Genomic DNA, 12,610 nt, shown 5'->3' on the forward strand with positions numbered 1-12,610 from the left:
CCTGACCATGGCCCAAAACTTGTGTTACCCATTTCATCAGCATACTATCACCTTATACTCAGAAGCATGCTCAATCTCAGTGTATCATTCCATTCAAGTTTAAATCTGGCCTTTTCAAGGCACAGAGTCCCCAGACCAAACCTCAAGCCCTCATCTGACAACCTCCTCAAACCATCTCAAAATTTCAGTAATAATTTAAGCCAGAGATGAAACAGAAGCAGAGTCAGTCCCCTGGAGGTAAAAAGCTCCTCATCACCTTATTAGCCAGTCCTCGATCAAATTTGGCTCACTTTGATCCTTTTTTGCCAATCTCATCCCTGAGTAGAATTCTTTTGCCCCAAGGGCAAAAGGAGACAGAAGAAAGAGGAAGAGCTTTCACCTGTTTGTTCTTCATTTGTAGTAATAATTCATATTTCTGAAAGTATGTATTGCTAAGAAAAAGAGACCACTTTCAGCAGTCACAAAATGATGCTTTCACTCTTCCTTAATGTGATTTTTTCAGGAAGAATTTTTTTTCAAGTATAAATAAGGAGAACCTATTCAAGACATTTTTGTTTATTAATAGTCAGATTCTTTCTCTAAAAAAAAAAAAAACCTCCATAGCACCTTGATTGCGTTACTACTTCATATTTGCTTGCATAAATAAACCTGAAGTTTTACTGAAAGAGAGGCAGCTATTTTAAAGATGGCAAAATGTCAGCTCTTGGATGGTTGGTTTCATTTAACAGGGCTCCACATGAATTTATGAACTGTTTCGTAACGTCTTCTGCCTGCACCAAATGGCAGACTTTAGGCAGAAACCCAACGTATGTTTAGCTAATGTATAACAAACAGAGTATTTACATGCTTAGTGGACCCTATTAGGTATTAAGAATGGTCTCTTTCTAAATTTACTGTTAATTCCCTTCCACAACAACCTAAGTAAAGTGTTCGCTTCCCAGAGAAAGCTAAGAAAATGTGTGCATATATGTGCGTGCATGTATGGGTCTTTCATTTTAAAATGTCTTTAACAAAACTTCTGACAGTTATCTTATTTTCTTTTGCTGGAAGGGTGACAATGTAGTTTAAGATATTGTTTCCTGACTTTAAAGGTGCCTTGTGGTTTTTCAGCAGCTAAAGAAATTCTACTGCAGACACAATGTACCAGTTCATTTCTTAAGCAATAAATGGCAAGCAGGGTGGTGCTGAATAAGCATGCTTATATGGAATTTCTCTTTGAAAAGCCCACTAGTTAGGCCCTATAACACTTCAGTTGATATTTCTACAGTGCAAACACGATAGTGGAAATTAAGTTGCCCCAGCAAATTCAGTTTAGGAGAAATTTGTTATGAATAAAATGCTGCTGCTGGCCTTAGAACATTGAATTTATCCACCAAATAATATCTTAGAAATACCACTTCAGAAGAAATCAGCTCTAAATAATTGATAAATTTGGTTTGTTTAGAAACCTTTTGACCCCTGTAATAGAAAGTAAAAACACATTTCAGTTATTAAAGTCACATATATTCCCTCTGGTAGGGGAAGCTTTTAATTTTAAGCTGGTCTCTGTTGGGGCCATTTGATAAAGCTTGGAAAAACCTTTTCAACTGCTGCTGGTGGATTTGGGTCAGCTTCCCTTGGGAAAATGGCAAAAGATAAATTTGTAGCTTTTCATAACACATAAGAAAACTTCAGAGATTTTAAACATCAAGAACTATTGGAACTGAAAGACAGTTTCTCTTTTGTTTCTCCCCCTCCTCCTCCTGCTCCTTCTTCTCTTTTCTTTCCAAAAAGAACTTTAAATTCTCTGGTTGTTTTAATTATTTTTTTTTGAACCATGGAGGTTAGAATGTTTTGGCCTCTCTAACTACACTACCAGTGGTCCTTATTACCATAAGATTTATTTTGAGATAGAAACATCATTATGCATTTTTTTGTTTTCAAATGGAGCCATTTCATTCTACTACTTTCAAAGCCAAGAGCAAAATAAAAAACTCTCTATCACTTTTTTTTTTTAATGCATTTCTTAAATTTTACTTCAGTCACCATTAAGAGATCTTTATGTCCACAGGTATAAGTTGGTCTCATTTCCCCAGGTCAGTAATCACAGCTTATGAATGAGGGCACTGATTCTACTGGGATTGCCAAAATGTACCTAACCTCACTACACTGATGTTTCACAAGAGGAAAATGAACAGGAGTGAGGAAGAAGAAATGTATTTAATGCTTATGAAAACAAAAAGACAGAATAACACCCCATAGTCTAATATTTAAGTAGCCATTTGTGCATAAAGCGAATACTCGCAGGCAACAAGGCAGCTCATGCTGCCCCCTGAACCTCAGACCTGCAGGCATCCCTGCTTATATTTGAAGAGGTTGCTACTGTTCCACGTCCCTTCAGGAGTTACCTCCAAGAAGTAACACCTGCAGTCTTTGTGGTGCACATCCATTGCTATACATTCATCTGAGACTACCAGATTCACTTCATATAAACTACTGAACGGCCATCATTCAACAAAAAAAACCCCTTCTTTCACTGATAGCCTGGGCTGAACTAGAACAAACACTCTAGAGCATAAAATCTACATATTTTCTTACAGTCCCTACAAAGATTCAGCCTCTCCCCTGTTGTCAGTAAGCCCAAAGTATGATTCCCTGAGATATACTGGTGAGCACAGCGAGACACTGGGGTGATAGATGGCTCTGGCAAGCTGAGTTCCTGCTCCTGAATTTCATGATGAATATCAGATTGGCACTTTTGAAATTACAGATTTGCTGAATTTTTTGAAAACTGGACAACTCCCCTATAATCTTCCTTACACACAATCTATGAAGAGAGCATAGCAACAAACTTTTAGAAACAAAGTTTCCTTCCTAGCCAGCTAGCCTTTCTTGAGCAGCCAGTTATTTCTTTTTGCTGTTTCATGCTTGGTTGCTATTCCCAGTGTAAGACACTTCGCTGCACAGACTCAGTGGTAAATTATTAAAAGGGTCTCTACCAGGTATCCGTTCATGCAGCCACAAATTATGTGTTCGTGTACCTCTGCCTATTCTTGGCAGGTGCAGTTCCTCTGTGAGTACTTCAGCAATTCAAAAACCTGCATTATTTTATTATGTTAGAGCTGTTCTTCAAACAGTTGCACCTACACCCCATTAACACCCACAGGGGGTGGTCAGCCCCTGGTAATTTATGTTGTGAAGGGGTTGCCTTCTTGGACAAGAAAGATGACATGCAGGAAGCTAGGCTGTGATTTTACAGCCACTAGGTTCCAACTTCCCAAATAAACACACTTAGCACACATCTTCATGGTCACTTGTTCCACTTGGATGAGTGAACTGGGCCTCTTTGTATTTACTGTGCATTCAGTGTGCACATAGGAAATGAGTGAGGAGCCACCAATGTTCAAAATGGTGACAGCCTGGAGTATTTCATGGTGTTTTCCTTGTGCAGGAATGTCTCAGAATGATGTGGCATTTTGCATTGGAAAAATTCTTTTTTTTTTTTTTTTAAGTATTTATTTTGTCATTTATTCCTGTTGATACTCTTTACCTGATGTCTCATGTTCTGTTTGCACCAAATCAATGTAGGCTGTTCTTCATCATTTATCTCGGACACACTCGCACAACTCAATACATGCTCTGACACAAAGGCACGCTTTCGTTGTTGAAGTCTACTATTCAATGCCATCTAATAGTACACTTTATCCTGCACTTTTCATCCAGTTGCACTCGATGTCCCGCAGTTTTCATCCAGTTGCACTTGATCTCATAGAAATGTAGGTGACCACCTTATTCTGCCTTTTCTTTGATTATGGACTGATGCTACAGGCAGCTTGTGTAATATCTGCACTTCTGCTCTTTTTCATTCCTTAGGTTCTTTCCTTTTCTTTTCTTTTCTTTTCTTTTCTTTTCTTTTCTTTTCTTTTCTTTTCTTTTCTTTTCTTTTCTTTTCTTTTCTTTTATTTTTTTTTCTTTTCTTTTCTTTTCTTTTCTTTTCTTTTCTTTTTTCTTTTCTTTTCTTTTTTTTTCTTCATCCCCATCTTTTTTTTTTTTTTAGTTCTTCCCCCATTCTTATTCTTTTCTCTCTTCCACCCACCTCATCATAACCTCCAGCACATAGAAAACTGCTGTCTGATCCCCTTCCACTGCCTTTCTCATACTTCAGTAGGCTGATTCTTCCCACCTACTGCATCACACAAACTACTGCTGGCTAATTCCTCATCCCTAACGATTGCTAGCAGTATCTTCCCACGCATATGCACCAGCGCATATTCACCTGCTAGAAGCCTCTTCATGCTTTTCGTCATCTGACACACTGAAATGTAGTCTGTTTCTGGCCAAGACAATTGGATGCTTACACTGGTTACAGAAGAAGGAGCCAACATATGCAAAGCACAATCATTACGGTTACCTTAAGTGATTAGCTAGAAGAAAAATCACCACGTAAGCAAGAATACTGAAATATTTTTAAGTTTATGTAGAACCTAAAACATGAGTACAAACTTCTGCAAACTGATAGCCCAACAGCAAAAACTCCCAAGTCACAAGGCAGTGGAAATACGCTCTGTTGGGAAAAAAAGGAACCTTGCAATTATTTTTGTCAACAGGCAGTTCTTGCTGAATACATATGGGGCAAAAGCCAATCAAGTTCAAATAGGTAGTGTCTGACCATGGTGAAATTTGGAAACCATTTTACAGCATCCTCTTTAAAAAGGTGAAAAATAGTGGAAAGAAAGTGATATTGTTAAGACTAGGAATTGTTGAGCATATTTACATATTTAACATGCTTGATAGTTTCTTCTGCAAGACAGATTTTCCAGAGCACCTGTATATTGAGCAGCAAAAGAAGAATGCCACAGTAAAATTATAACTCCAGAATATCACTGACCATTTTCCGCACAAATTCTATTAATTGCAAATGAAAAACACAAAATAGATCTACCTTTTCAGTGCTAGAAGGGGGTAACTCCAGCTGAATAGCCACCAGAAGAGGCAAAATTATCCAGAGGATAAAAATGCTGTAGCACCGTAATAACAAAATAACCACTTTGCTTTGATGCTGTGTGAAGAACACCACTATGTCACTGTAGCTTAAAGCAAGAAATCGGAAATGGTAGCATTATCCCTCATGCTTCTCTACATAATTAGAAAACAGAATCTGAGATGTCTTATCAAAAATAAAACACCCAACAACAAAATCAGCAGTAAATACTGTAAAGCAAATGCAAACAAAGCACTGAAACCTCATGAGATCCATGATCATGTCAGCCTAATGTTGGAACAGATTTATTTGAATCAAATGGGAAGGATTACCTCTTGTAATGATTATTTCTTGAGTATTTTTTAAATTGAGCTGTTGAACAACCCATTGATACAACAATGTAATGACACATTGAAAATCATAGTTTGCTCATCACAGGATTCCAGATGAGTTAATAGCAGATAATTGCACACATTTCACAAGCGTGTCATTTCAACAGTTCTCTTTGATATTTCAATTTTAGTGCACCTTGTAAACTCTGGCTATGTACAGCCAAGTGTGTTGGGAAAAGACTCTTTCCAAAAAGAAATGAACTTAAAACAACAAGATTAAAAACAACCCAAAAACAAACAATCCAACCAAAAAGCCTGCATTATCTAGGTTAGAACATTTTGATCAGAAAGGCATAAATGCTAATGCCAAAATCTAAAAAGCTCTCTGAATAAAAGATATTTAAACCTAAGTTAGTTTCAAAAAATATGTATAAACTGGAAGCAAGGAAACATGGGGACAAAAATGCTGTAACTTATCTGCATTAGCGGCAGAACATTACTGCCAGGAGTTACACCACCAGCACCAAGATCGTATACCATAACCATCCTCGCTGTTTGTATTACTGGTGAAACATAAGCCCTTAAAGAGCACCCAGGTGGACACTGCTACTCTGGTTTTAAGGTAACACAGACACAGCCTTCTACACCTCATTAACTTTGGCTCCTGGCTGGAAGGAAGAAGACAATTCTGAGGCATAATGCACTTCATCCTAACATAAACACCTAAAACAAGTTTATCTTCAGTCAGGTAAATCTCACCCAAATTCTCCAGCAATACCCTACAACAGAAGTAGTATGCAAACATAGGAGCATATGCTGCGTCAGAATGCGAATTCACTTTGGCAACTGCATTTGCCATAGGAAAAGGAATTATTTGGGGGACAAAAGAGACCAGATGATTTGAACAATAGTTACTGATGGTCATCCTAAATTCAACCTGCGACATTTCTATTCATGTGTGTGTTATGAATAAGTGTCACAAGTTGGTAATGTCTTCATTTCAGCTGTTTTCATTACCTGAATTTCATTTCCAAAAGAGTGGTAATACAGATCTCATGGTATCCACTGCAATTAGTAAAATTGATTTATGCCCTGTTTATATCTGCAGAGAGGCTTAGCGATCGTCCAAGCCGCGTGGCTTCTGAGCCTCTGCCCTGGTGCCAGTGTCTCCGGCTTTATGTCTTTTTAATTGGCAGTAAGAGGTGGGGTAATCATCAGAGCCTCAGCTTATCCATTTAACATGGCACTGACACGTGCTGCTGAGCATCAGCATCGCTGGGGCTTTGCAGCACATTCTTAGCCCTTTCCCTGCTGGAAGCATATAGCAAGGAGGAGGAGGCATGTTCCTATAAGGCTTGGCACAGTGCTCAGTGCCTCCCTATGCTGCAGAAGACCATCTTAGCTGGAAATCTTCTACAAATGCATTTAGTCATTAGAAACTTGGTTCACATTTTTGTACTACCAGTAATCTCCCTAGAAAGCTACCATAATAAAGGACTGAAAAATCTAGTCTATTTCTTCAAATACAGATATAAAGACCTTTATACCACACAGGTGAAGATTTCCACATTAGGTTAAAAACATTTTAAGGTATGTGCATGAGACTTTGAACTGTTGCTATTCTGAAGTGAGCAGAAGTGAAGCTAGCAAGAATCACAACAACTTTACTCATCAGCTGCCAAGTTCCTGAGAGTGTATTTCATTTCAGAAGCCCCTGTGAGGGTTCAAAAAATCCCAGAATTCCTATGTCATGAGAAATTCTGAGAGCAAAATATGATTTATCTCTGAATTGGTATAAAACTAAAGCCTGAAATGTCTCTAAACTAGAAGTTTATTTTTCACGCAGATCTAGTTATGAAAAGCTTCAGTTGAAGCTGAATATGTCATATATGATACATACACCCTTGATATGTGTGTGTGGTCCTCTCCAGAATCTGATGATTGTGAGTCATGGATAAAGTTGATACCTGAGCCCAGTGAACAGTATAGGTCTATGCTTAAACAGTGAAGAAACAAATTCTAGCTTTTTGTTCCAGGGCAAAGAACATTCTTCCATAAAGTCCTGAGCAGGATTTCTCTGCATAAGAAGCAAAATATTATGAGTGTGCAACACCTTCAGTGACTGAATTCACAAACCACACTAATGATGTGGATTGTGCAGCTATCATGGATTCTAGGTAGTTCTTTGAAATTCTTAAATCTTGTAATTTTTTAACCAAAGAATGACATACATGAACGAAGATTGACTTTAGTGGATAGCACATGTTATTTCTGAATATAAGAACATATGAGACTTCAGGCTCATAAACTGCTAGGTGAAAACAATTACTTGGACTGTAAAATCAAGCATTTAAGACTGAAATATCAACATTTTAGTTGTATGTGTTAACCTCCTCTTATCCCCTGAATACCTCCACCCTGAATACTGATTTAGACAGGGTCAATTGGAAAATGCAGTATGATCATATGTAACACACATTTGCACCAAAGTGCGTTCATGTAAAAGGGAATAAATTGGGGTTCAAAGGTATTTCTTAACTCTCAAGTACTAGCTATTGCAGCCTCAGGAAAGTTAATTTAAAGTTAACTCTGCTGTAAATTTTTTTAACACTCCTTTTCTTCTTATTTCCAGCATCACAAGTTAGACGCGAATCTTGAACTTTCTGCATACAGTTGCAGTATAGGATGCCGTTGCTAGAGTCATCGAGAACTTTAAATGTACAGGTGCACATTATCTGAAGAGAGGTGCTTTTTTGTGTGTGTGTGTACGTGTGTGTGCGTGTGTACGTGTGTGTGTGTACGTGTGTGTGTGTGTGTGTGTGTATGTGTGTGTGTGTGTGTGTGTGTGAACAAGGAAAACATCTTCAGTCTACAAGGTGTCAAGAAGCAGCCTGGTCTGGCTTATCTTATTCCTACTCCTTGAGCTAGGGATTGTAGGGGGTGGTTTGGGACGGAACCTGCTCACCTGGGAATTTTTTATAATGTAAGACCACAGATGACTTCTTCACCTAGCTTTCCATTTTCTTGGTTTCAGCTGGTCCAGTGTGTCTCTTGGTGCTGGCAGTGACAGTGTGAGCCTGGCCTGCAGCCTGGAGCTTACCAGTGTTTTCTCAAAAAATAAAAAAAAGAGAAGGGTAATGGCAATTTTTGTCACTTTGCATCCTAAATGGAATTTCATGGGACAAAGAGAAGACACTTCTGTGGCCCGAGGGGATTTCCTTTGCTGAATATCAAACACCATCTACAAACAACAGAAATGTGAGAGATTCTCAAAATAAAAGGTCACAGGGATTTTCTATAATAGAAAGGCTTTAACGACCTGAATACAGGGTGTTGTTACCAGCTGCCTCTACAATGAATCAGGGAAAATCTCGGTGAGGAACTTCCTCAATATGTTTTTCTGCAATTCTGAGTAACCACTAGTTTGGGGGATAGTCACTGGAATTGTCTGACTTCGAGTCAGGGATTATGGTGTATATTTAGTAGCAGCCCTGAAAGCAGAGAAGGGAAATAAGAGAGGAATCAAAGCAGAGAGGGAGATGACCATCGTACTTGAGACAGCTCAGTGACAGCATGCCCAGGCTCGCTCTGCACAGGTAGCATCCGTGTGTCGGACACAGGGAATGGCATTTGTTTGAGTACTGCGAAGAGCCCAAAGATTGCTGACTGCCTGAGGCAGTGAATGGCCTGGTAGCTGCAGAGAGAAAGCGACTCTTCCTCTGCCCACCCCCCACTTGAAAACATGGCATAAACATCTATTTGTGACCAAATTTGGCTTGGAACCTGATCAAGGATGAGTAAGATGGGAGGTCTGGAAAAGGGCTGCAGGCACTGTGGCCATCCTTGCACCTCATTATGTATCCCCAGAGGTGGGACCTTCTCTTTACTGGGGGTGGAAAAGAGCAAGCCCCACAGCTGGACCAGGCTATTACTCTCACTCCAGAAGTTTGTGTGTTTGAGGGGTTACTAGCACACGTGGGTGTAGAGTAATATCAAGCCATTTCAGCATGTGGAGAACTTACTAAGAGCAAGTTCTTTCCTGCTCTTCTTTCTCCCCTAGCCCCAGCTCCTTCTAGCTGTCATCATCCCCATCTGGCCATCTCCATTCCCCTACCCACCCCTTTCCTAGGATTCATAAGCTCCATTTCTTTGCTCTGGTCATATTTCCTTTATCTCTTTTCTGTTCTGAGCACAGGAAGGCATAGGAAGAGGGACAGCACCTGAACCCCATCCATTTTCAGAACAAAGAATTTGACTTTTGGACCTGAAGGAACTGGGGGGGGGGTGACACATTTGTCTGTGCTGAGGGTATGTATCATGAACACAGTGAGAGGCCTGTTGGCTAGTTCTATCACGTGGAAAGACAATGATAATTAATAATGACTTTGAATAATCAGGAATATGAAAGTAACGTTGCATTTATATGTGTTTTTCTGCAGACAAAAAAGAAGCGGTATTGTTGGGATGCCTAGAATTTCAAAATCTGACTTCATATGAAGCATAAAAGATGTCTTAAAACACATATTATGGGTCCAGAAGAACAAGTCTTTCAGTCTTTGAGAAGTATTTAAAATACTCCAGCAGATGAAGGTAAGAAAGCATTAATTTCAGCTAGTCTTTCACTTTGATACGTGCCGATGAGTATGGAAATGTGAAAATGAAAGAACTTAAGAATGTGTAGCTCAAATTACATACGAAAATCATCCATTCGAAGTGTGGATTTAATCATTTTTGTCTTAGTCAGCTCATTCTTTCAAACACCCGTTTCCCATTCCAGGTTACAATACATACACTGTAGTGTAGATTACTATAATTAACAGGTTAAACACATGAAAACAGTTTTTTCCCCTTGATGTGCCTTTGGATCCTTTATTTTGCTAGCAGTTATACAGTAGAGTCACTTCCTACAAACGAGAAACAACTGCCGCAGGGTTTCTTAATGCTGCTAATGTTCTTTTCTTTCCCTCCAGTAATAACTGTAAGAAATTATTGTCTGTAAATAAAAGAATATTATGGAGAGTATATGTCAGGAAAAGTATGTTAAAAGCTGTATGTATAACATCCATAGGTACAGACTGTAATATTTACGGAGTAGCCAATGTTAGTTTTTATTAAGAAGACACAATGAGAACCTTTCTAATACCATTCTATAAAGAAGCTCTTTTCTGATCCAAAGCCCCTTCAGTTAGAATACAATTTAATTCTACCAAATAAGAAAGAAAATATCCTATAAATGTCTTTTGTGCTGTGATATTTACAGCAAAGATCAACATTGTTCTTACTTTGTTTTCTCCACCAACACATGCCATGTGGCATATCCGTAGATTTATTTATTTTTTAATCATATGTCCTGCTGGTTATAACATAACTTAATGTACCAGCTGCAATTAACAGACTGTCAAAGGATCAACTAACAAGTGCTGATAAGCTTCATTTAACTAATTTGAGGAGTGGAAGTTTGATTTTCTTTTTTTTTTTTTTCCAGGAAGGTAGCTTGTTTCCTTATTTCCTGTCAAGTGAGCCAACTCCTGTGACCTGTAGTTAAAAGGGCCCTTTGTAATTAAGGCAGTGAGCCTCCAAGTGAACAGTTCTCACAGTGGGGGGGAGGGGGGAGAGAAAAAAAAAACACCAACAAAAAAAAAGGAGGATGCATGACACTGCTTAACTAACTAATCGGAGCTGAGCCAATCCATTTTCCTGCAGGCCAGTCAGTGTACCATGAGTGCGCAGAATCTCGCCCTTCATTGGCTTCGTGTCCATTTTATGGACCAGTGAGTCTATTAAGATCTTGGTGAGTGGCCCTATCTGAGGGCAGGGCTCTCTCCTCGTCGTCTGCCCATAGACTACCAGAAACTGATCAGCCGTGTTATATCAATAACGTTCTCACACCAGGTTGTGTAAATTGATCTTTTACAATTTCTCTCGGTGACAGTCTCTGTAACCAACAAGATAAATCATTCCTCCTGTGGCTTTTTTATTGATTGCTGAGACCTGTATAAAAATTACACTGCTCAAGCTGTGAAGTGAACATCCTCATAAAAGAAGACTTTCTATTTACAATCAAAATACGTTTGGGTCCAGATCAAGCACAGATTTACTATCCCAGCACCATAAGAGACCAGAATTTAACTCAGATTCAAAGCACTGACAAAGTAACCCACATAAACTTTTAAAATATGAACGGTGCACTACAACTCCAAGCAAAAAAGCAAACAAACAAACAAAAAAACTTCCAAGGTTATAAAGTCTTGTTGAAGTAAAGGCAGTCGTAATAGCAAACCATCTGTTAAAAACAATGATGCAGAAGATGCACAGCAACACAATCAGCCAGCTTTTTTTTTGCAATTGCTTGTACAAACACTAACACAAATTGCTTTCTGATATCATTTTATCATCCATGCAAATACCTATTTTTTAAATGGAACAATAAGATTCGAGAGCTCCTTACCTCTTCAGAAAAGAAATATTCTACAACTTTGGAAGATCTGGCAGCTGTAATATCATTCTAGGGAAATTGATTTAAGCTGCTGTATAGTATTGGCTTTACTGTTTTATTAAAGTAAAAAGTCTAATGGTGTTTGACATAAGCAATCAAATGCATCCATTGTTTTCAGGCAGTATCAACTTCACAATGATTATATTCCTTCCACTTTATACCATCATTTTAATTCTGTTAAAACAGTCACTAAAGTCTGTGGTTTTAATTATTTAAACCTTATATATTGTTTATATACATAGTTTAAAAGAGAGTCTTTTGAAGCAGGTGGACTTATACAGAACAAAACTGTTAAATGTTAAATCATCAAGCGTGATGAAAGAATTAGCAAGTGATTTAGAGGGCTGAAGAATAGATACCAATTGCATTGCTTGTACTGACTCAGTCTGTGGCTTTGGATAAGACACTTGCTAGCCAATACCTCAATTTACCCATCGGTAAAAAGGGTATTATAGGATTGAGAGGAAAAAGGTCATTCCCATATCATGCTAATTTAAGTCAGTAGAGATACACCCAAGTCAGCCTTGTCCTCTGGGAAACTGTGAAGTTTAAATTAGTGTTTGCAAAGTACACTGAAAGCCTTGGTGATGAGACCTACAAGAATGCAAGCTGTTGTTATTATGATTCTCTGACATGAAAACGAAGGATGCATTCAAGTATTTCATGTTATCAGAAAACTCTGCAGCCATGCTTAGTGCTACCTAGGAGAACGCTGTACCTGGTAGTCTCTCAAAATTAAGTATTTTGTTAAAGGCTCAACATAGTTCCCATGAGGTCCAAAAAGTTAATTTTTCTATTGATACCAAAATCTGTGGTAGAGCT

General features: G+C 38.5%; 1 long non-coding RNA gene across 2 annotated transcripts in view; it reads left to right on the forward strand.

The window, feature by feature from the left end:
• The first annotated feature begins 9,739 nt into the window (after positions 1-9,739).
• LOC148055807 (uncharacterized) overlaps positions 9,740-12,610 on the forward strand; it is a 78,233-nt gene continuing 75,362 nt past the window's right edge. For both annotated transcript variants that reach the window (XR_015704655.1, XR_015704654.1), the window contains exon 1: positions 9,740-9,882. This is a non-coding gene — a long non-coding RNA (uncharacterized LOC148055807). The remainder of the gene's footprint in view (positions 9,883-12,610) is intronic.

This window comes from Nipponia nippon, unplaced genomic scaffold (genome assembly GCF_047370975.1).
Source record: "Nipponia nippon isolate SJK-2023a ecotype South Korea unplaced genomic scaffold, ASM4737097v1 scaffold_2, whole genome shotgun sequence".
NCBI classification, from domain to species: domain Eukaryota; kingdom Metazoa; phylum Chordata; class Aves; order Pelecaniformes; family Threskiornithidae; genus Nipponia; species Nipponia nippon.